Source organism: Anopheles maculipalpis, chromosome 2RL (assembly GCF_943734695.1).
Source record: "Anopheles maculipalpis chromosome 2RL, idAnoMacuDA_375_x, whole genome shotgun sequence".
NCBI lineage: Eukaryota > Metazoa > Arthropoda > Insecta > Diptera > Culicidae > Anopheles > Anopheles maculipalpis.
In genome coordinates this window covers 50,085,661-50,111,497 of record NC_064871.1, presented here as the reverse complement: position 1 = coordinate 50,111,497, position 25,837 = coordinate 50,085,661, and the positions used below count along the sequence as shown (strand labels likewise).

The window sequence follows — 25,837 nt, the reverse complement described above, 5'->3', positions numbered from 1 at the left end:
CGTATGTCATCCTTATCGCAGCCCCAGTCGATTCCATGGGAGTTGAAATCTCCCAGGATCAAAAGTGGTCCAGGCAAGACCGCTGCTAAATTTCCAAGATCCTCTTTGATCTTTTCAATTTTTTCTTTTTCATTGTTGGCTATCGGGGGGATATAAATGGATGCAATTGTCACGTGAAGATCGCTAATTTTTGCCTTGACTGCGACAGTTTCGATCATTTCTTGCCTAGGGGTAGGTATTCTGTTGAAAGCGTGACTCTTTCGAACACCAATTAGTACTCCCCCACCCCTTGTAATGCGATCTTCACGGATTATATTATATCCAGGGAAGGTAAGATTAATTTCTTCCGATAGCCAAGTTTCACAGAGGGCGAACACATCGCAGTTGTGCTCGCCCACTAATGCTTTAAAGGAGTCTAGCTTGCCAAGCAAACTCCTACAGTTCCACTGTAAGATGTTAGCCCTTGGAGGAATTAATCGTCCAATCGGACCATCATGCTCAAGCATGGCCATTGGGCCAGCCACTGTTTGATCATCCCCTTCAGGAAAGGAAGGGCCCAAGTAGCGATCATGTGCAGGTGCTGCGGGAGGTTGAGGGTTATGAGGAGTGACTCTAGGATCTCGGAAAGGGACGGGGTAGGGGTTTTCGGTAAACCCCCGGTTGGAAAAGCCAAGCTTTCCAGAGAGGCTTCGGTCCGGGGAGATCGCTTTTTCTTGGGCTCCTTCCTGGCAATTTGGGGAGCGGGAATGGGATGTTCAGCATCTCGTTTTTGGACTGGGGTGGAAGCTTTAGCTTTGGCGAGACGCTGTTGTGCCAAGGATTTAGTTTTTGTCCTTAGGACTTTCCTTTGTACCTTTTTATAAGGTACTCTCTTCACCGGTCTCAATGGCACCTGTTCGAGTGCAGTCGGGCTGGACTTGCCATTTGCATCTGTACCCAAAACAGCAAAAGGGTTTGATGCATTTGCTCCCTTTAGAGCATCGCTGTACGATCCGCGTGCCCTTTCGGATATTGTTTTAGTCTGCTCCTTTTGGAGTTTTCGGTACACGGGGCACAAAGCTACCTCGTGCCACTCGTCCCGGCAATGCGAACATTTTTGGGAGGGAGCTTTGCACTCCTCGGTGGCATGTGCCCCTCTACATTTACCACAGCATGTTTTACGTGTGCAAAACGGTTCAGCGTGTCCAATCTGACTGCACTTGGAACAGGTTGCCACCCTTGGTACGTACGGCCGGTTAATGGGTATCCGGAGGCCTTCTAGAATTAGGGCCTGCGGGAGTACCGTACCCTCAAACGTAACCCGGATTGAGGAGGTCGGGACATATTTTTTTTCTGGCTTGCTTGAAGCATCAAGCTTGAAGAGCTTTTTTGCTTCAAGCACTTTTATCTTGGGCGAGTTCGGGGTTTGAAAAACCCCAAAGCCCAATTGCACCACTTCCTCCTCAGGGTAATCGAAATCCTCGATTACGCCGGAAACCTCAACCAAACTACCGGGAATATAAACCCGGTAGTGCTCCGTATATTCTGGGTCAGCCGCAATGACGTTGGCTTGAGCCCGGTCCTTTGCGGTAACCCTGATCTTGTTTGGGCGCATCCGAAAAACATCGGCAACGCCCGGGTACTTTTTGAATAACGATGCCGCGATCGTCCTTACATCGAGTTGTTTAACTCGCGGCATAAAATATACTATTGGCTTACCCTCCCACGACGGCGGGTAAGCACGCGCTCGGTGTTCTGATAGCGGCTCGTTAGTTGCTACCAGCGGGGCACCCTTTGTCAGCGGGGCACTTTTTGTCACCTGGGCACTCTTTGCCAAAGTGACACTACTACAAGTGGCCTTCGATGTCGAAGGCCTTTCGTCCAAGGCAATTTTTTTTGCCGCTGGTGCAGCCTTGGGACGCCCTGGCTTTCTTTTCACTTCTTTCGAGTGATCATTCTCCCGATCGGAGTCGGAAGCATCCTGCTCTACCGCCATGGTAGGGCCGGAGACAACGGAGCGGATAAAAAAAAGGGGTAACACTTACCGTATCACACGATGCACAAATAAACACACACCGACACACACACACACTAACTTGTAGCACAAGCGCCGATCAAAGCGATAGCGTTGCGTTGATACGCTTGCTTATCGCTACGATCAGCAGCAACGATACACACACTCACAACACAAGAACACACGTCGATCGCCACTCGATCGATAGAAGTAACGGTACACTCTCCGCACGAATATCGGAGTAAGACGGAGACACCGATAGGTGCGTTACGGGTAATCGCGTTGACTACGCATTCGCACTCGAGAACAATAGCCTCTTTCTGCCGTATACAAATGATCCGTAAAGACGCTTTCGAGCGAAACACGTCCTTTCGCTACGGAAGCTGGAGGCAGACTAACTTTTGATTAAATCTATTTTTTATTAACTTACATGCTGCGTCAATGTCGCAAGAGAGCCAGAGCTAGAGCAGCCTCGCTGTAGAGATCTGTTCTACGTAGAGAGCCATATTGTTAGCTAATAAGTACCATATTAGGTGGGAGAAGCACATAAAATCAATACAAATTTGTCTTAATATAGCTTTAGTTGGAAGAATTTGTCAATATGGAGAGTAGTCACCATAAAATAAACTAAACTTCCAAGAATTCTGAAACACTTTTCACTTCTAATTCCAAAAAAAAAACTCATCAATCTGCAAGGATACTAAAAATTCTAAGATGAAGTCTTTGATCCATCAACCAACATCATGTCAATCGAAACGAATCTTTCCAAGGACGTCTAATTCTTGTCTTCTCGGCTTGAAACATCAAATGCCGATATTGCATTCTTGCATAGTCTTATTTGATTGTAAATCAATTACGATTAGCACTTCCAGTATCGAATTATAGAAGTCGTTCTAGTGGAAATATACTTCAACTTCAACAATGCAGATGCAATGTTCACCAAATTGATGCGTCTAACTTACACTTTCGTGTACTTTCGAACCTTGAACATTATGATCCTGATTAGCTTAAAGATTTATAGCATAGAGGAATTCTGTCAAACAATTCCATGCTCATTCCTTCTGTAACAAATGTTGACATAATGCTTCTGTGACAATTACGGACCTTTATACTGATAGGTTATTCCCATTGGAGAAAAAAGTCTGGTCTGCGTAAAAAAAGTCCTAAAAATAGCTCTGAAAAATCCGTATATTTTATCACGTTGTGCCGTTTGTCGATTCGTCGTGCTCAAAAACGCAGTTAAGGAGCGGGATTTCAAGCGCCTCTTTAGCTCAGTGGTAGAGCGCTGGTCTCGTAAACCAGCGGTCGTGAGTTCAAACCTCACAGGAGGCAATTATGAAATTGTGGAAAATCCTTTTTTTTGTGTGCAAGTGAGTGTTGGGCTGTATTTTTTTTGCACAGTTTTCTACTGTGTGTATTTGTACATACAACTAGTTGTCTTCATAAATGAGTGAAATAATGTGGCAAATTGTGTAAGCCCTTTTTACACTAGTGAGCACGTGTGCACTTGAGCCATAAAATGCAATTATAATTTTGCTAGACTGTCATCGTGGCGTGAGATTCTTACGTTGTGTAGTTGTATTTTCGGTTCTATCCTTAAATGTTACTTGTAATGCATACACGAAACAGCTGGTGGGAAGTCACATATCTCGTAGAATTCTGTTTACTTGAAACGTTCAAATGCGAAATGTCAATGAAAGCGTTGTAAAATCTGTCCTCCGAACTTACCCGCAATAATCTCACAGCTCATTCTGTTGCTCTAAGCAAGAAAGCAAATGAAATGCAAAATGGGAAGAAAACTTGCCACGTGTATTCCTTTATCGACGCATTTCGTGTTCATTGTGCAACGGTCCACACTCCCTCGAAGTCACACACCGAGCCAGCCCTTTTCGCCCGGATTCGAAGGACGCTCACATTTCTACGTTGTTTTGTCATCTCCCCGGTCGCTCGGCTTGTGCTTCACGCACCCTGCCGGCAGTAATTATGACATTTATATTATTTTGTCATTAATTTTAATATAGTTCCCCCTCGGCGTTTCGGGTTTGTCGGCCGTGGTTTTAGCTCTTGTTTATCTTCCATTTCGTTTCCTTCTTCCTACCATGTGTGCGTTTGTGTGCGTGTATGCCCTTGGACCAGTGCCGATCCGGTGCGTTCTCGCAACAGTGGTGGACTGTCACACAGTGTGGGACCGAAGTCTGTATCTCACTGGCGGGAGATAATATCATCTCGGGAGTGCACCAACAGTGGACGCCCATTCCCGGCCAGTGTGCGTTTGATGATCGTTGTCGAAACGGGTAATTTATCAATCAGCATGCCACCCAACCGAAACCATTAGCAAAATGCTCTCGGTCCACGTGTATGGCGTTCGTTTGAAACAATTAGAGCGAAAGCGAACGCGCTCAGTTAAATTCAATTTTCGCGAGATGCAAATGATTTAAAATTAATTACCCCAACATCAATCGAATGTGGCCACACGGAGCGTAATGAATAATTCGATTGACGGCTGTAGCGAGCAAAATCAATCAATGTGGAAATTTAGCTAAAAATCGTTCTGACTGCAATTATTTATGCTGGTGAAATTAAAAAATATGCTTTACGGGGGATTGTCTGGCGGTGTTTTTTTTGGTTATTATTTTAACCTTATCTTGTGTATGATGAGAATGACATGGTTCTCTGTACTGTAAATTGTTTAACATTTAAACATTTTATGGCCTACGCCTCGGGCAAGCCGTCGCGCATCCTAGGGAACGAATTGACATTCAATCGCTTTGCGCCTGTATTTATGTAAACTATTTCATTTTTTCAAAGGACAAACAAACCGACAGTCGGAGTCGAGAATGTACGGAAAATTAGCATATGGATTGGTGTGGTTCGTGTCTCCACAACTCCACAACACCGCACCACATTTGTCACATTCCCGCGGCTATTTGTGCGAATGTCGGTCGTTATCGTGTCACGTACCGGTCGTAACAGTTGCGGGAAGGGAGGCGCATTTGCTTAGCATAAATAACAACGCCGTGTCGTTGTTGACTCTGTCTCTGGGCTTCGTTGCTGTGTGCGCCATAGGGGAAGGTTGAATACATTTTTCAAATCACTCTCTTTCAGGCAATATTTTGTCCTCCTATCTCCCGGGGGCCGCCACGTTGGTGTGTGCTGGAAGCTGTGAAATGTTTACCATTGGGATGGAAATTGTGAGGATTTTTCCGATTCCATACTAATCAATGCTGGAACGAAATTCTTTTTTTTTTCATCATGCAAGAATCGATAGGAACCACGGTATGGTTGTGTGTGCGTTTGCTTACTAATGTAGAACTTGTGGTATCAATGGAGTTTGGTCCGGCTAGAAGGCCTGTGCATCAATCAATTTTGGAACGGTAGCTGCTGGTGGAGCCGAGAATATCACGGTTCGATTGATAAACATAAAGCTTTGAAGACGGTTTGTCAATAAAGATTGGAAAAATATGCATAGCAGCGTTTGTCTTATCGGGGAACACACGTGGATGTGTAGGTTTTATTGTTTGCTCATCGGCTTTGTGGAGTTTAGCCAACCAAACGTTCCGTGTATTTTCGTGAAATGCATAAACGTTTTAGGAATTCAAGACATTTTTCTGGACCGATACTCGATCAATCTTGCTTGTATTGTGTTGTATTGCTTATTTCCAAATAAAAATACTTGAATGTTTCAATCCTTTTATTGTTTCATTATGCTGATCAGTGAACATGCAACGTTGAAGAAGGATAAATTATTTAAAAATGTATTTTTTATTTTCTTATTTATTTTCAGCCGCAGCTTAAGACGAAAGAAATTCATCGCAGGAGCGAAAATAAGGTATTCTTTATTATTGAGTCCTTCTTATTCTTGGCTTAACGACCTCTAAGGTCAGGTCAGCCATCGAAATGGCTTACTAAGACTTGCCCCAATACCACGTAGTTATATAGTCAGTCCTCACTACGGGGGGACGGTCCGGATGAGATTGAATATTAATCATAATTTTTAGTTTAAAAAAATTGTTTTGAATTATATTATGAAGTATGGGAGGGCGCACTAACGTGGTGCAAAAACCAACTGTTCTTTTTCCACAAATCCTGCCGCTTTCGCCGGATGGAGATTCCGAAAGGTCTCGTATCGTCAACCGACGATTGTTGACCACCAAATCCTTGATTTGGACGACGTGGGCGTCGTCGGTCGGGGTGGATGGTCTTCCCCGGACGGTCCTCGTCTTCGATTTTCTCACGGCCATTCTTGAAATCACTGTACCATTTGTACACATTTTTCTTCTTCATAGCTTCTTCCCCGAAGGCTTTTTGTAACATCCCCGATGTTTCTGCAGCGTTTATTTCATAGCGCAAACAAAGTTTGATACTTGCGCACTGCTCCACAAACTTGGACATGGTCAATAGGAACAAAAACACTTGGCGCAGTTCCGAAATCAAATTGTTACTCCTATGATGATGATAATTCCCACCTCTTACCCTTAACACAGGTTTGATGGAAGGACGGGATTATCTTTACTTTTTTTTACTCTAATTGTATAATAAAAAAAATTAATAAACCGTAAGTGGGGGCGTCGAAGAGGGGTATCTGGGGCTCTCTCCCAGATACACTGGCAATAGGTTGTTAAAAAGTCCATGTACAAATGTCATGGTCTGATACAAAATCCTTTGCTCTGCAGACATCCATTGCAGGATATCCAGCATAACAGCGGACGATGTACGTCGACCATAACCCAAAATCGGCCTCATAATACGATTTTGCAACCGTTGAAGCCGAATAGTTTGCCCCTTATTGCCGAGAAACAAAAGCCAGGTTGATATAATGACTTGAAACGTGGCAGAACTGTCAAAAACATACATTTTGACAACCGAAAAATAAAAAAAGGGGCTTCTTTTGGCGCACGATTTGACATCAAATGTCACCTTACTTTTCGGACACAGTAGAACGTTAAAGTTTTGTTGAAGTATAATAATTTATCATTGTTGAAATACTCATAAAAAGTTAAGAAATTTCTTGACGTAGGTTTGATTGGTTGTCGGAAATGGTTGTCGTACAGAAATTTATCTTTACCAGATTTTACAAACCTTTTAAAACTGAAAAATATGTCAAGATTTCTAAAGAGCAGTGTGTGAAACTCCTTCGCATTTTCGGAAAACTTCAATGAGATAAATGTATTACACCTAATAGGTAACAAAGAGATAACAGATTGATATCGTCGTAAGTAAGCGTCAGTAAGCGTCGAAAGGAGGTCTTCCACAATATTAAGAATACAAAACAATTCTTTACGAATGCCTGAGCCTTCAAAAGATTAAAAGATACAAAAAATTTCCGTGGAAATACCAAATTTTTTCTTCCAATCTGAGTGCATCATACTTTAATAGAAATTTTTTTTTCTCCTAACTATTACTTTAGAATCAATCACAAAACAGGTTGTTTAGTCCTATTCTTAGACATATACAGTAATTTAAAAGAATCATATTAACAGCATGGAGCAGGGTTTTCAATTCGATTGCATATACACCGATCTGAGAGCCGCCTTCGATAGCACATCCCACGATATACTAATGAATAAACAACAAAGGCTGGGCCTCTCAGAGTCAATCCTAGCTTGGGTGAACTCCTACCTTCGATCTTATCGTGAGAAATTCCGGAATCACACCTCTCGCCCTTTCATAAGCACCACGGGAGTTCCTCAGGGTAGCAATCTGGGACCATTGCTGTTTATTTTATACATAAACTTCGTATTCTCTCTTCTACCTGACAACTGCTGTAAGTTATACGCTGACGATGTCAAACTATTTATGCCCGTAAAATCGATCAAAGATTGTGCTAAACTACAGCAATCTGTCTCGGTGTTCAACAACTGGTGCGTCCTCAACTTTTTGTCTCTATGTACCGAAAAGTGTTTCGTTTTGTCCTTTACGCGTATTTTACTTGACAAAAAATTGTCCTTAGGACTTCACTGCTACAACGTTATCAACCGCGCCAATAGAACTCTAGGATTAATATTCAAACTGACTCGTGACTTTGACGACTCCCGGTGTCTGTATTGCTCACTGGTTCGATCGCTCCTTGAATACTACTCACCTATGTGCTGTCCATACATTAACGAATAGATAAACGGATTTGAGGCTGTCCAAAGAAAGTTCACACGTTACGCGATTCGTAAGTTAGGATGGGCCGATAGTTCCTCCCTCCCATCATACACTGAGCGTTGTCAACTGTTAGGCCTCGAGTCTCTGGAACATCGGCGATATTTGCGTCAAGCCACATTCACAGCAGGACTTCTTTTGAAACTATCGAAGATCCCTATTTATTAGGAGAACTTAGATTTAACGTCCCCAGACTATCCGCCAGACATCACCTAATGTTACTTGTTACGCGCTCGCGCACGGAGTATGGAGATAATGCTCCCCTAAAATCCATGATACGCCGATTCAATACGCATTCGCACATATTTGACTTTAATATGCCTCTTTTCACGTTTAAAAATCTGTTACGCATCATTCTTACTACGAACTAATTATCTGTACAATACATATGTTTTAATTTATAATTCTTGTAAAACTGTAATCCTCCTACTTCGTTAAGCCGTAAACGGCGGACGATCAATTCAATAATAATAATAATAATATTATTATTATTATTTATTTATTTATTTATAGTTAGTTATGACGGTCCAGTGCGTATTGTCAACACCTCTTGTGTTGAATAAATTTAATAATCATATTGGTAAGGCATTTCCTCCTTATTCTTTGCCTTATTCCGGGCATACTCAGTTAATAATATTATTTTTAATCAAGGTTTCCTTTTCCCTGACTAACGATTACTTATTACCCAGAATTTGTCTAACGATTAGTCGGAATCTTATCAGAAATCACGAGCGACCTTTGTACATTCATAGAAATGTTCATTTCGCGTCATACTAAGTACTGTCATAAGTTAGTACTGAAATATGGCTTGTTAACGTATACGAGTTTATGTTTCCTTGGATTTTGTTACAATATTTTGTGTAAATGAGGTTATTTTCAAAACTATTATCGATATGTTTCAGGCAGCATTCGTATGGATTTATAAGACTTAACATTATCATCCTCTTCTGGATGATCAGTAAAACGGGTGAATTATATGCAAAGTTAAATTTAAAAGCTAGAAACGACAAGACTATCTCAAGCTTGCATGACTTACCAACAAAAAGAAGACAAGGGCACGTAACCTCACTGTGCGCTGTCTCTTATTGACTGGCTCTTCTAATCTTTGCATCACCAATGACATGTCACTGCAATAAATAAAATCATACCGTGCGTATGTAATTTCGTGATAAATGCTTTCCAACGACTCGTTTCATTTTTTCTTCAAGGTACACGTGTAAGTGCTTCAGCCCGTGTCCGTCTGCCAAGACCAGCAGACCGAGATGCTACGGTCGGGATTGTTGCAGTTTCTGTTTCTTTCTTCTGCTCAACGAATGATAGGTAGCCTTATGCATGGTACGTGGTTTGCGGTCGTTTGCCTTCGGAAAAAAAGGAATTAGCCAACATGTGCCGCTGCCTACCAAAAACCCAGCCGGTAGGTAGGGAGTTCCGTGCCGCAGAAAAGGCTATAAAACAATAAAGTACATTTATCTCGTGAATTCGCGTGTATGCGATGGTTGGCATACTTGTACGACGACCCTGCTGCTACATTCCGGCAAACGGTCGTCGTTGTCGCGCGATGCGCGATATTAAACCGCGGCCTGGCAGCAAAATATGACAACTGCGTGAGCGTCTCCACGGTGGAAAAGTTCAGCCCCGAAACCACCCCACACTATCCGAGGGCCCGCATAAGTGAAGCGGGCACGAGAAAACGGCACGAACTGGTGCACGCTTACCACGTGAATGGCATGAAATTGACGCGCACCATTGGGTTACATGATCGGAACCGCTTGTCCACGGGGTTTTTGCCTCCGTGCAGGCAAACAATGTGGCACGGCACTAGATGCGAAACAGCAAATACACATTCTTAGCCTCGTTTTGTGGAAGCTTTCGGTTTTTACTATCGCCACCACCATTCGCTGCTGCTTCTACGCGTGCATGCTCTTCCGGCTGACTGCTCTCATAACATTAACTCCTTTACGCCGTACCGTACGAAGTCTCGCACGGCCTCGTGCTGACATTATTTGATAACAGTGCGAAAGTGAAAAAAAAAACAAAACAGGAGTGCCAACAGTATCGTTCAGCGCAGCCTGTGCGCACATGCCCCAGGCAGCGTTAATCGCGATGTGTGGGGTGAAGGAGATGACGCGCGAGCGTGTAAGGGCCCCGCACTGTACGCCGATTGCAACTAAGGGCTTGGACTGATGATGGGAAGTTGGTACTCGCGGGAACGGATTTCCCGGCTAAAAGCATACCACAAGCGGTGGTACGCTAAAAGCTAACGGATAACAAATAGCGCGCCAATGCGGCAAGATGCGATGCTCTGGTGGCCCAGTATTGTTGTGCGTTGGGTGGCAGCGGCTTATTTTCATTTTCTTTCCTTCCCGGCGACCAGTTATATCCCTGATCGTTCGCGCGCGCGCTCAGCAATCAAAGCAATTGCGGAAAATGAGCACAATGTGGCGAACAAAGTGCGGCGTGCAGAGCGAGGTGCTGACGAACTGGCTGCCGCCGCCGCTATTTACAATGTGTGTCGTGACGTTGAAGGCCGCGATATTGTATTAAATAACATCCTCCCTCACTTCAGCTGATGATTATGATGTAGTACGATGTACAACAATCGTCGTGGACTGCTCTGTTACGAGCTCATTGGATGCTTCTTTGTGCGTGGTTAGTGGGCATGGCTAAGCTGAGATGGAAGCAAGTCGCTCGGAAAGGAATGGGAATTAACAAGTTTCTCGTAGATTGAAGGGTAATTGGCATTGTGTCTGTTTTGATAAAGTGCATACGGAGGAAAAGGGTGTACAGCCCTTGGGCATGTATTTCCGCATGAGTGGGAACGGGAAGAATGTGGCAAAGAAATGTGACATGTACCGCAGGACTGACAACAACAATGATGTTAAAATTGTTTATTAATTTTGGAGCGGAGAAAAAAGTGTGTACAAACTTAAAAAAGCGAAGTTTTATCTTCGTTTTGTCTTCAGAATTATGTTAAAGTATAACATATTTGTTGAGAAAGTAAGTTTTGTTCAATATCTCGGCCGCTTCCAGTGTCAGGTTTTGGAGGTTTCCTTTCAAATTGAAGTCCTCAGACTACGCATGACAAAATATTTATGACAAAAGTCCGAAAGATCCCTACCGTATTGCTCTACTATGAACAGGTTCTGGATATTCTTGAGCGCTTAAACGAATGCTCTGACCTGCTCTGAATCTAAGGTAATCATCATTTTCTATTCTGCTTTACGGTGAAGCGACCCTGTTGGTTGATCGTAATCTGTCTCTCGTCGATTCAATCTCTTCCCACAAAGGCACATGTTCAATACACTGAATTGTGGAACAAAATGTGGCTCAATTTTTCTAACTTCTTCGCTCAGGGATGAAATTCACAGTATTTAATTTTCAGTTCATCATCAATTTTGATCTTGTATTTAAGAAATCTGTATTTTTAGGGGCGGCCCGGTGGTGTAGGCGACAGCAGCACCGGTATTCAAGCGACAGGACCGGGGTTCAAATCCCATCCGAACCGTCCCCCTGTAGTGAGGCCTGATTAACCAATTATACGTGGTATTGGCAGTCTACCAAGCCATTTCGATAGCCGGCATGACCTTGGAGGTCGTTAAGCCAATTAGAAGGAGAAGAGGAAGAAGATTTTAGAAATCAAATAATGACTCTGTAATATTGTATTTAAGATGTATTCTTAAAAACACCGTGACCAAATAAGTAGATCGTTGGGACTTAGAGTCTTCCCATGAACTCACCAGACCGAGCAGAGTAGCACTACAACTATTTATAAGACACGAACATGACATTTCCCATAAAAGAGGACAATATTCGACTGCTGATCATTATTCTACGCCTCCAAAATTCTTCTACAAATAATTCTGATCGCTATCATTGGCCCTGAGAAGTAAAATAGAGAAAGTAGCAAATTTATTGAAATTAAATAACTATTGAAAGTAAAGAGAAGAGAATTAATAGCTGTGAGATAATAACGATAAAGTTTACTATAATTAAATCAATTTAGAAACAAAAAGATACTTAAGAAGCTACTCTCGAAAACAAAAACAAAAATCAACCAATTTAATCGTGTAGAACAACTTCAATTGATTCCCCTTTTCTTTCCCGGTCCAACAGTTTTGCAACCCTTAACCAACAAACACCGACCCACACATGGTCGAATTCGAAAGCGAGGCTTTAATAACACTTTCTTAAAAGAACTTGGTAATTAAATAAATGCAATTTTCGTTGGCAAATACCTCTTTCACCCGTGGTTTCGTGTGGTGCGGCGAACGATTATGCCATCTGTTACTGGAAATGCTGCTCGTTCGCCGCATCCACGGCCAGCAGGTAGTTAGCCTGATTGCGACAACTTAAATGCTCCACACAGTCCGTCGCCAACCGGTAAGAACGCTTACCACTGGCTGGAGAAAACGGTCTTGGGGAGGGGAACCCGTCCATTACTGAGCAACAACATGGCCACTTACCAGAGATACTTGTGAGTGGAAAATGCGAAAATAAAAACTACAACACCAAACAATCAGGAAATGGCATTTAGGGAGTAAACTATCCAACCCCCAAACTTGCTTGCCTCGTCGCACAATTACAGGGTTTGTCCGCAAGTGCACTGGGATGTTTTGGAGTGGTTTTGCTGTATTGCTTTTCGTTGTGTTACTACGAAATGGTGGGAATGGAAGATGTGTCTTGTTGAGCCGCGCAGCTGGTCCCGCGCTTACTTGATAATGATGTTCAATGGTTTTGTCTAATGCTGTCTTTTGCGTTGCATTCTTTGTCGAGAGATCCATGCCAAGCAAACCCCCATTCGCCTTCTGCCATTCACCCTGCAATTACGCCACTTTCCTGCACAAAAAACCATTCAGCATTATCAGCAACCGAGCACGCATTGTCGTCAAATACACAATTAGCTGTCGATTTAAAAGCATCGTTTCTATGGAGCTGCTCTAGTATGGCTTGCGCAGATGTTCGAAGCCACTTGCAGCGATTGAAAAACGAAGTTCTAGCAGCTACATGTACATCTCTTTTTGCGCCACGGTTCGCCGGGACAGCGAAAGGGAAGCCGTACAGAGTTGAAATTGATGCCATTGTTGCCCGCAGCCACGACATGATAAATTGAGTGCGAGTCTCTCTTTACTGTACCGATTATTTATTCAGTCCTGACATAGAAATGCAAACTGTCAGGGAGAGTTAAGAGGAGGGAAACGACACAAAGGGCTTCCTTTCTGTCGGAAGAAAAATGTAGCTCGACAACAATCATCGATATTTTGTCACCGTGTGCGGGGCGTACCGCGTGACCCTTCGGATCTCCGCATCTCCAGGCCGACGAGCAGCATAAATACCGCCATCGCTGGAATTACATTAGGAAAACTCGTTTGATAGACAATGTCGTCGCCAGCATCGCCGAAGAGTAGACAACCACGCAACACGACACACGACGCACTGCGGTTCACGGGACGCAGCTGATGTTGGGAAGTATTAATATTCGTTATTAGTCAAACGATCGAAATATGGCAAGCTGATGCCACATTAAGAACCACACACACACACAGCAGCAGCAGCCGCTCGGCAGTTTATAGTATTTATGGGTGAAATTATAGAGCCAGAAAGAAAGCCCGAAATTTAAAACGCGTGATGTGCGCGCTGGGAAAACTAAAACATGTTCCCACAGCCGCACATGACGGTGCGCTGCGCGCCCCATACGGCCATAATGCTTGTAGGCGTAAATGTGTCAAAGGGGAATTGTAATTTATGGAAATGCATAACCGCAAACGAACGCCCTGCCGTCGGTGTCGGTTGTCGGTCGGAAAAATAATCATGGTGCAGGACGCGATGGAGGTTCCACGGTGGTTGGAGTGCAAATTTCCGTGCCCCGACGAATAATACATTGATTAATTGAAGCGTTCGCGCTACAGCGTTAGCGAATGATTCGCGAAATCTTGCAGGCATGATAATGTGGGGATAAAATTGTTTTGAAAAATGTTGCATCATGTATTCTGTTGTTTGGGATTCTGGAAAATTTTAAAGAACAATCGATGTCGTCAATTAACTGCTTTGGAATAGATGAGTTTGTATTAGTGGTTGGAAGTTGAGAAGGAAGCTCTTCCAACAAAATTTACCTTTTTATATTTTGTTGCCTTTTATGATATTTTTAATTACTAGTTTTATTGTGAATTTCTCTAAAAACCCTTGACAGGGTTCTGGCTGTCATTAATCATAAGGCCAGATTAGCACCTACAAATTGTCAAGACAAGTTATCAAAAACGGAAGATTCGAATTATGACAGCCGTTTGTATTGTCTGTTGGAAGAAAACTTAACGAAAGGCAAACATACAAGCTCACAGCTAAGTTTTTGTATTCTCTAACAAAAAACGGAGACTCGTATTTGTCAAACTGTTTTCCGTCACCTATTCGAAACTGAAAGGCGCCAAACTCACTCTGTCCTGCGTGTTTCCAGTTCGTTTTCTTGTGTAGTTCCGAACAAAATGTGAGTATTTTACTTCACAAATGATCTTCCCGAAGAAAAAGGGCGGGAAAAAAGGAATCGCCGGGCATCTTGCTGTTCATACGTTGCTTCCAAAATATTTAAACACTTGGTAAATGCCACGGAGAATGTTGGTTGAGCAATTGCTTTATTGAAATCTTTCTCGGTTCCATTTTGGTAGCTACCCTCTGCAAGAAACCGCAGCGTAGCAGCCAACATTTCTTTTGGTGTGAGTCCTTTTGCCCTTACAGGCGGAAACTTTGGCTCAATCTCATTAAGAATTTCCTTCAATACACGAAAATGTTTCTTAAATCTGAAAAGAACAACCACGAGAACATATCAAAAAGGTTTTACACAAAAGTTTCACAGGTTGAACTCACGCTTGATTAGTAAGTTCCAAAGGATCGATCATACTACGAAGCAGTGGATGTTGTTTAGTAAGATCTTCCCTCTTTCATTATCACTAATGCTATCATCACTCAAATGATTTAAAAAAATAATTTTGGTATCCTAAATATTCGACAGATTGATTTTGAAGATTTAACGAAAAAAATTGCTTAACGAAACTTGTCTGTCACAAGAACGGTTGCATAATACAAAATTAATTTCCGATTATATTGACAAACTTGTCTTGAGACTTTTCCGTTTGTAAGAGACAATCAGGCCTATAGTTAGCAATCTCTTTAAAATATTGGAGCTGATATAACTAAGTTATTTTGCATCCGTTTAGATGACTTAAAGGCTGTGGTTGTTCTGCTCTACAAGGTTAGCATAATATTGTTTATCAGGGGCTACAAACGCTTTGCAGTCTTGGCCTGCCGCAGCAGAATTCGAAACTGCTCACAGTCCCGCGCCGTCCTCCACCAGTCCGCTATTCCGGCCTTAATGGCGAATGATTCCACGCCATCCTCCCACCTCAATCTGGGCCTACCACGCCTCCTCTGTCCATGTGGACGGCCTAAAAGGACTTTCTGAGCTGGGTCTTCCGGTGCCATGCGTATAACAAGGCCAGCCCATCGGAGCCTGGCGAGACTAATTCGCTGCACGACGTTGAGATCGTCATACAGTTCGCATCTTCCACTCGATCACGGGTAAGAGGGCTTCGTCTGTTTTGGACAGGATCCATGTCTCAGAGGCGTATGCGAGTACTGGAAATGTAAAGGAACGATACAGTCCCAGCTTCGACCATCGCGACAGATTTTTTGAGGCGAGATGCTTCCACAGACTGTTAGCAGGTTAGCATAACATACACAAGCTCATGTGCTCATTCTGAAATGAAAATCCTGGTATGCTTTGAAGCTACCTTTTCCTAAACACTAGAACTAGCAAGATTTTCATGCAACTTCTCGACCTTCGCTCAAAAAGATTGGTGAATATTAAAAAAACAATTTTTAAGATATGGGAGGTCTATCTGGCTAACATGTTCATATTTTTTTGGATTTCCAAAACCAAAAATAGACTATGAAATAGTTAATTCTATTCGATATAAGCATCAACCTTTTTTAAGAGTATTTTGACTTGAAATACGCTGTTCATCATTCGACAAACCACCGGTTAAAATGACTGATCAAGGTGGAACTGTCCATGGCATAGCTCAGTATCAGTAGTAGATATTAAGCATGTCTTACTTTAAATTGCCCAATTATAGTTTCAGTATTCAATCTGTAGTTTTGGAGATTTAACAAACATATTTTTGCATATGTAGAATAGACACGACTGCGAATGTTCAACTGTAATTTTGCAAGTGAAAAATCCAACAAAATGCAACCGAAACGACCTTAAAAACCCATTACACTAACTTCGTATTCACAGATACGGTCATCGCAATGGTCGTTTCGTAATTAAATCCACCCCGAATTTAGTAGTGCATTTACGATTTATTCCCTTTTGCTATTCCGTCGAAATTTTCTTTCGCCAGCGGATTACAACATCGTTGTGGTTGCGGTTTGCCCCACAAAGAACAAATTCACATACACAAATTCACGTTTCTCTGCCACTGGCACTGCGGTAAAACGCATTAAGGCATAATCCCAACCAAGACAGGAATGCCATTTCCTAATCTCAACTAGATTAATTTTTATGACCAACTCATCCATCCACCTCGCCATTCCACTCCCCCACGGAGCCCCCTGTGTGTGCGTGTTGCGGTCGATCTGACCATGGCCGTACAATCGCATCAATCAAGCCATTTCATGCAATCGTATTTCCCGTAGAATCCCTAGCAAAAGAGGGCAACCCGGGGTCGGGCTATTCGGAATGCTGAAAATCAATCACTTCTCATCGATTTTCGGTTTCGGTCAGTTTCACTACAAATGAAGGCTTCGTGGAGGCACAGTCGGGAGACAATGAAATCGAAATGGTAGAATTGTAGTATAGGAGCGAGCGAGAGAGCAGGAGCATGTTTTTTTGCCCTCCTAACCGCACGCATGCTGATCAGCATCAGAGATTTTCCCAAGCCTTGTGGGCCGGTACAGTGTGGGATCACACCGAACTCGCAACGGTGAGCCCTTGTTTTATTATGATTGATGCCCCGAAGGCTCAGCGAATTGGAAGCAATCAGTCTCCGGATGAATGAAGCCATGAACGCCAGACGCGAATAAACGGACAACGGAACGCTCGAACGTTACCGCGAGCATCTCACCCCCCCAGCAAGTGTCTTGGAAGCAAATCCGCTCAACCAACTTGGACGTACTGCAATGTGCAGTGGCCTGCCCGGAGAGCTGGAAATCGCGCCAAGCTTAAGCTCCGGAGATGAAAAATAAACAGATGCGGAAAGATGACAGGGTGGGCAAATAAAAAAACATAGCAGAGAGATAAAAAGAAAAACACGCACACAAGGTTTTTAAAACCCCGGCAGGATCGTTAGACCGGAAAGAGTATTGAATTCGGGCCCCACCGAAAAAGCCCAAACATGTGCCAGTGTGGACAGTTTGCTCTGTGCGTGTGTGGGTATGAGCAAAAGGTTAATTAGCATAAATTTATTAATCATAAATTTTATACTCTCCACCGCAAAATGTTTGCAACGCTGGCCGAACTGGGATATAACGGGGCGGAGGGGCCCTGGGTCGATTCGAAAGCCGTCGGTTTGATTGTACGAATAATTTATACAATTTCATGTTTCACTGCCGCATGTCTCATGCACACCACAGCACAACTGCGTACCTTTAACAGCAGGACTGTTATTATTGTTATTATTATCTGATTTTCATTCATCAGTCAGACAGAAGGAAAATCAGCCGAATCAATTCCTTCAGTCACCTTTAAGCGGTGGACAGCGCAGAGAAGCGGGAACCTTCCATTCCGTGGGGTGGTTGACGGCGTGGTGGCGGCGGTGGTGCACACGGGCACATGTTTAATTCATCTTGCCATAAACATAAAATTACGAATAATGATCGATTGTTGGAAATAACAATAAACTATACATTTATTCACAAATTCCATCCCCGGCCGGCCCGTTGATTGCCGGGAACCTGTGTTGGAAAGTCGGTACTAGAGGCGGGACACACACAAACACACGCACATACTGAAACGCATTCTCAGGATCATGCGTGCAGATAAGACGCGTTCAGGCAGGGGGAAAAGAGTCGTTAATTTTCCATTTCATTACACCCAGCAACAAAACAACAAATCCAGTTTCGCTCCTATATTCGACGTCGAGTCGAAGACGGTTGCACCAAACAGAGCAAGAGGTTAAAGTCTTAATCACGGAGGTATCCAGCAGCATTAGCAGTATTTCTTGAGCTGGCAAACCTATCTCCGGGAGCCCTAGATTCGTCACGCACTATAAACGCAAATGCCACGCTGCAAGTTGTTTACCCAAGTGTTCCTTGTCCCAGCAATAAGGCTGTCTTTTTCAATGCTGAGAATGCGCTGTTCGTTTCGAAGCATCTTGGTGCGCGCATAATGTGCACGACCGATGGAGAAAGACAGTAAAAACTACAGTCAATTATTATTATGACATCGTTTTAGGGTCCGTCATTGTTACAATACCACCATCATCTTAGGACCACCATGCATGTGACCAGACGCCCTTTGTCAATATGTAACGAGCATAAACTGTCCCAGCAAACGAGAACTTCCAATGGCCGACGGGACAGACAACTATCGGTTCACTTCTGTCAAACAAGCACGTAAACAAGGCTACACTCTAGAGGGAACTCAGAAAACACCCAACCGAACTGGCGTACCAACCGTCCGATAACAAAAGGATGTTTTCTGACTGTTGGATCCGGAGGACACACACGAGCTGAGCTGGGCGATTGAAGCTACGAGGCTGTCTGCTCTGTGAGGCCGTTTGAAAGTTTGGTGTTTCGAAATTGAGAAGAATGAAGATAAATTAAGATGAAATATGTCACCAACAGATAGTCTGCTAGAGAACACTGGCAGACGGGCGGCACGGTCCATGTCCCACACAAAGTGGGACGAAAACGATCAGCTCTCTCGTTTGGCGGCTAGCGTTGTTTGTCGCTGCGTCGGAAAGTCGGTCCCGGGATCGCGCACCCGGGGTAACCCAGCTGGGTGTGGAAAGTGAATTGGAAAGAAAAGTGTAATCCTTTATACGTGCAAATGGAGAACGTAAGAACAGTCAGCGGTATTGTTTATCGCTCTCGTGACGATGATTGTTTGGCAATGTTTTGGAGAGCTCCACCGCGCTCGTCAAGAACTGAAAAGAACAAAAATAAGGAAAGGGTTGCCACTCTTTAGACGAGACCTCTTTAAACACACACACACACACACACACACACACACACACACACACACACACACACACACACACACACACACACACACAATCGAGCAGCGGTAAAAGTTTTACGGAACGAAAAACTGCCAACGAGCGGACGGGACTAGCGTTGGCGACCTCCACCAACGGAGGTTCGAGTGGGTCCTTAGGCTATATTCACGTCACAACGGGTTGACTGTGTCGTAAATGATGGTGCAGGGCTTCACGCTTCGCTTCATCCCAACCAGGGACGGCACGACGACTTGGTCGTCGTTAGGTTCTGGCCTGCCTCAGAGAATTACCTCCAGCAGCGTAGCATCAGAACGGCGGAAGAGAAATCAAGAAACTCATAGACACGGTAAGGCCCTGTCTCGCCCTCCTAGTGGCGTCTCGTTAGTTTACTTCCAAGCGAACGAGCGCATGGAGTGGGATATGCATTTTATGGTGTTTTAAAATTGTACTTTTAATTGAAAAATGTGACGTAAATTATGATTCATACTGTGCACCGAACAGATACAGGAGGGTCTACACCTCTCCAGGAGCGTACGAACGACCGAGTTCCGGATTTGGGAACGTGGGATGAAGCGACCGTCATAATAATAATAATAACGCTCTGTCTGCCATAGGGTTGTGGGATAGGATTATAACAATACCATCAGTTTCAGTTAACAGGGATTCTAGTCCATCCTGGTTGAGATGTCGATACGTTGTTGGGAAAAATCAAACCTCTCTCCTTATTTGTGTACATAAAATCCCCGTGCTGATATTACATGAATAAATGAATTTCGATTATTGAATTTCTTAAAATGGCATTTAAATTACATCACAAAATATGCTATCGTGTGTGTGTTTCTTCTCAAACTTATGGTTATTATGCAGTACACACACAACCAGTAATTTTGTCATTGTAACCTGAATTAATTTAAATACAATGATTGTACATGTGTGCAGCGCCAAAATTACAATCCATCGTAAATTTCTACCCATTTTCTGGACTGAATATCGTTTCCCCCAAAGTCCTGAAAGAAGTTTCGTTTCCAGCAAGAATGAATAATGGATCGTCCTGCAATAAAGCATGGGAACATTCTGCCCAACTGCTGCTTCGACGTGGGCCACTAGTGCATAACAAAACGGTTTCCAGCTTGCAACTTGGAGATCGTTTGCGAAATTTAGAACCTAATTGCTCAGTCTAGTAAAAAGTACCGTCCATTATAGCAGGTCCATTATTGCAATCCATTGCAATGGACGAAAGACGGAGAGGGACAGCAGAGATGCATTATTATTTCCATCGCCAGCAGGCTGGCGTTCGCTTGGCAGAAATCTTTGGAGCATGCTACACAGCCAGCAGCCTCCGGACGGCAAGAAATTTGAATGCCAAATGACCCTCAGGAACCTGCAGCGCATACCATTTATCAGAATGTAGATTTCTAGCTGCTGGAACAAAATCTTCATCCGGGGAGGGTTGTTTTTTCGTCCGGTTGAATGGACGATCATGATGTGTCTGGGTTGTGCCGCTAGGGGATCGGACCGGAGTGTTCCGTTGTAACTGGATCGTCTCAAAATTGTACTCTCCAACTGTACTGTTCGCTGTAATAAACTGGGCAAATTATTATGTTCGTACATTTGAACTGTAGCTGTGCAGAATTTTGGAAGCAAAACAACGAATGCCTTCTATAGCGTTGTATAGCGGCTAGGGGAAGTAACTTTGTGGCTATTTATTTTCTAATTTCTGGTTCATTTCTCGTGTACTGCGTATGCTTTATTGCTCTAACCAGTTCAGTTGAGACGAATTTAATTAAAACACGATAAACTTATCCACAGCTCAGTCGGCAAATGGCGGTAATTTCTGGCTGCGTTTTCCTTTTTCTACTAACAACTGTCATTATCTCATCTCATCGTTTTCAGAGACCATAAACCCGTAGAGCCTAACCATTCTGGTCGTTCGTTCCCGGATATAAAAAAAACACACTCACACACAAACATCATAGCAAAAGGACAACTTCATGAGCGACATTAGCATGAGCAACTTTTCCCATCAAGTGAACCACGTTTCGAGTTCGAGCTCATCCGTGCCATGTGTCTTGGCCGCACTTTAACGTCACCGTCACCGTGAGTAGCATAATCCCAGCTCACTGGCTTTTTTTGGTATGGGAAGCTGACGGTAGAACAGAATTCCATCCCGGAACCGGAGCAGATTCCAACCGAATGGCGGCTAGGATTCCCATGCATGTGAGCATGTGGCAAGAAAGCAGTTCCAAGTTTATTTGGAGCAGCTAGCGTGCAAGCTGACAAGGAAAAAGATAAAAAAAAAAACATGGACACATGGAAACTTCAAAATAAATACACGTACACGTCGGTTGGATGGGGACCACTAGTCGGGAACTATAATCATAAGTGCGGCAAAGGCAAACATTGCTTAAACAACCAAAAATTTTAATTTTAAATTTCAATATAAGATCATAAACATTCCGTGCTGTTGGCCCGCGTCGGTCGGTCGGTTCACTCTACTTGTGCACCGACCCTATGAAAGCTAGTGGCGCGCTAGCGGCAAGCATTCCTGGTCCTGGAGCTCTTTGAAATTCGAGCATCCTGGTCAAAGGGTGGGCGATACCGACCGCAAATATAGTGCACGATTCGGTAGAATGCTTTATACCCCAAGCGCGATACATTTGTTTAAATATTCTTGTTAAATTGTTTGGCAATTTTAAATCGGTGTGAATCGTGCCTCGACTTATTAGGTTCACAATTAAGCGACGACCGGTTAGCAAGAAGTCGAGACAGTAAAAAAATGGCACTTGGTAAAAATGTATGCCAATGAAGAGTATAATTGCCATGGATTCACGACACACCAAGCCACCTGCCAACTAGAAACTGATTTAACGACAATCCTGTCACGCGACAAACTCCAGCAGAACCACTGCATAAGATTTTTACGCATCATTCATTTATACAAAGAAATTTAAGCAATAGTTTAAAATTATCCGACACCATATGCCATAATCGCAATAGTTTGCCATAATATTTAAACCACATATACGATAGTTTTGTATTAGATTAAACAACTTTATTTTTTATACAATAGAGAGGCGAATACAGTCTCTAAGACTCAAAGCCTCTATAAATAAACAAAAAAATGTACTCTTCATAAAAGACGATATCTAAATCGTTAAACAGGGATGCTACAATCGAATAAGAGTCATCAAAAACTGGTCTTAAAAAAGGGTAGTTCTAGTCATGGTGTGTATTACTTGAAGGATTGCGGTCACAAAAAATGCTGAGCAATATGTTGAGTGATATTGCGGCTAACAAAAATACCATAAAAATAATAACTTACTTACTTACTTGTGCACCTAATTTCTTTTTTTTTTCTCCTCTCTGTTTTAAAGCTCAACGACATAAAATGTCCAAACCGATCGAAACAGTAATATTGTTGTTTGCCTGTGGTAAAATAACACTTCGAACCTTCACCCATATGCTACGTTTCACAGCGCAAAGAAAACGACGTCAATCGAGCAATGCCGCAAACCGGGCCCATTATCGAGTCCGAGCGGAATGTGAAAAGAATTCTACACAAAATATGTACAACCAGCTCTATCTCGGCGCAAATATTATTGCAGCCGTCCGTCGGCCCTCGTCGAGGCCGTCACATTCCATTTGCCGCCACTGAATAGAAGGGCTCATTTTGTTGATTATTTGCACAAATGGCTTTCATCCGTCCACCCATTCTATCAATCATCTGCAGTGGGAAGGTTCTTGCGAATGGGGTAACCACGGCCAGGTCCGTTCCACCTGCCATTCTGCTGTGCACCGATCCGGGGTATCGGGGTCGCTTTGTGGCCAGTTTGCAGACATGTTGAGGCAGCTAGAGGCAGCATATACCACAATGCGATTAAATGCGACTAAAAATGCCTCTCCCCAACGCTCATGCAGCAGCATCAACAACAGTAGCGTCATAATCAACATCATCAACGAGTGATTGCGAACGGTTCAGGCACTTGCACTGAAAAAACATTCCCATCCAAGCGGCGTCCACAAGGATGACTACCGCTTTTCACCTGCACCATAATGTGGTCATTTTGATAATCAGGCTGCCACCCATTTCGTGGTGGCCAGACCAATAGCAACACCGAACGAATTGCACAAGCCAGCGCCACCAGAACAACTTCTGTGTTCTCATTTTCTAGATTTTGTTTTTCAGCGAGAAATCAGGTCGTTGATATAGAGTGGCTCAAAGCATAATACTGTCACCATTTTACTCATACTCTCATAATAAATTTGTTGCAAAAAAGTTTCTGCAACAAAGTGGAAGTTTGATGGTTAAAAAGGCACAACTTTTAGGTCTGTGCTCTTGCTTCAAAACTACTTTTCCGTTTCGGATCGTTTTCGCTACCCTTCGGCCAAGCCAAGGGAAGCTGCACAAGCAAACGATTTATTCATTATTTAGCCAGTTGTTTTCTATCATAACGCGTTACCCGGTTTCCGGTGCTGCAGTAAAGTGCATCTATTGTCGACAGAAATGGACCAGTATATTTATTCTGACAAAAAATATATTTATTCTGAGGGAAAAAAAACACCCCTCAATGCTTGAATTTCGATTTTTGTTGATCTATCCATCCTTCCGCTGGGGAGGTGCTCTCGCTCGGCAAAAACCACTTACAGCCAATCGGGGAAAAATAAATAATCGTTTCCCGAATCGTCGAAACGTGCAAAGACAAACAAACAGTCCAACCAACGAACTGCACAGGAACCGCAGAAACCGCTCGATCACCACCTGCATCCCGTCAACCAACTTATGGCGAGTGCATTTTCGCTGGACTAAAGCAAGAGAAAGTGGTGATTTGCGACGATGACAATCGACGGGGCGGGTTTGTTTTAACAAAATAACAACTGATGTTTGCAGGCTGCCGGTTGCCCTATTTGGTAGTGAAAAGAAACGTCAGATCATAGGAGAAAAACAGGACACCAAAACGAGGTAAAAGTAGAGTTCCTTGGCTGCGATTATGCTAATGCTTGAATAGATTTGCAGTCAATTTTTGAAGCTGTGTGGGCCCGATGGACGGGATGGGACTTTAGAGCGCTGCAAGTCCTGCGAGAAGATTGCACACGGCAGCCCAGACTAATCGGCTTATACCAAGCAGAAGATGTATTTTTATTTTATTACCATATTTTGCATTCGAAATTCATGTGGGTGCCCAGCTTGATGTTCGATTACGAATTATTGATCGAAATGCTGCTCCATGGAAAGATTATTAGCAACGTTGAGCGATTTTTTCTCTCTCTCTCTCTCTCTCTCTCTCTCTCTCTCTCTCTTACTCTCTCAAGAGATATCTCTGTAATGCTTTTGTCGCCAGTTTGATGAAGTAAGAATGTAGATTGAATAAGAATCTGTCACAAGACTAGCCTTCCAACGCCATTTGGGTCAATTCAAAATAGATCCAGCGGGCGAACATTTCAAGACGCCCTTTTGTGCTTGTTTCTTGATTGATCGGAACCATCTTGTTGCTACAGCGCCCGCCCGCGGTCGTCCTGTTGTCAATGGTGGATCTATTCGCGATTGTTCTTGCATTTCAGTACGAACCCAAGCAAGCAGCTGTAGCTCCAGTGTCTCAGTTTGCAATGGAAGGCGACTAGTTATCCCGTGTTCAGCGATACCGTCAGCTTCAATAAAAGTGACTTGATTGATGCATTATTTCACACAAAGCCTTCGTTCCGTTCCGTCCACCAAAGAGTCCTCAGCTGCTGCTCCTTCGTGATAACTGAATTTAAACGTCCAATTACGTTCGCTGACTTTGGCCGGTTTTAAGAAATCGGAAAAGCGAAATCTGTTCGTGTCTCTCACGTCCTACGCCAACAAGTCAGTGTTGAGGAGAACACGAACCTTGATTTAAATTGATTAACACGCATACCACCGGGTTACTGCTGTTTCGGCGAGTCGACACCGGGGGGATGGAGGGCAAACGCGTTTGCATCCCAAACATCGAACAAACTTCCGCCCTCGGAGTTCCGCATGTGCGATCTGAGTTTGCAAGACAAAAAAAAACAAGGGACGCTAGAAAGGAACCGATCCTGAGGTATGCGTTCAGACGAGAACACGCCCGCAGAGGTTTGGACTACAGGGCGAAACATGAGAACATTAATTTTGATTATCTTTTCTGCGTTGTCTCTCGCGCGCGTTCTTTTTTTTTTTGTGTTCGTCTGTATTGATCTTATTTTACACTTCTTACCGCCTTGTCGTTTGTTATTTCAGTCGACAGAGTCTCCATTTCTTACGAACAACGGGAAGCGCCGTGGAGCATTTTACGCAGCAGGAGCGACCTCCTGTACCGTTGCTGTCGGTGGGACTTTAACTTGGGCTGATTTCTTGCCATCAATGCGAACCTCGTTGCGCCACGGTTCTCTCATGTCGCGACATTTTCTATTCGCCTCTGCTTCTGTTCTATACTGCAAGGGAAGTCGTACAAAACACCGGCGGCAGCTCTCACGCTCTACGGGACTATCC

The 25,837-nt window shown here is 43.5% G+C and overlaps 1 non-coding gene across 1 annotated transcript; it reads left to right on the top strand.

Moving 5' to 3' along the window:
* Positions 1 to 3,253: 3,253 nt before the first annotated feature.
* On the top strand, positions 3,254 to 3,325 carry Trnat-cgu (transfer RNA threonine (anticodon CGU)). Its single transcript has one exon. It is a non-coding gene; the product is annotated as a tRNA-Thr (tRNA).
* The last annotated feature ends 22,512 nt before the right edge of the window (positions 3,326 to 25,837 follow it).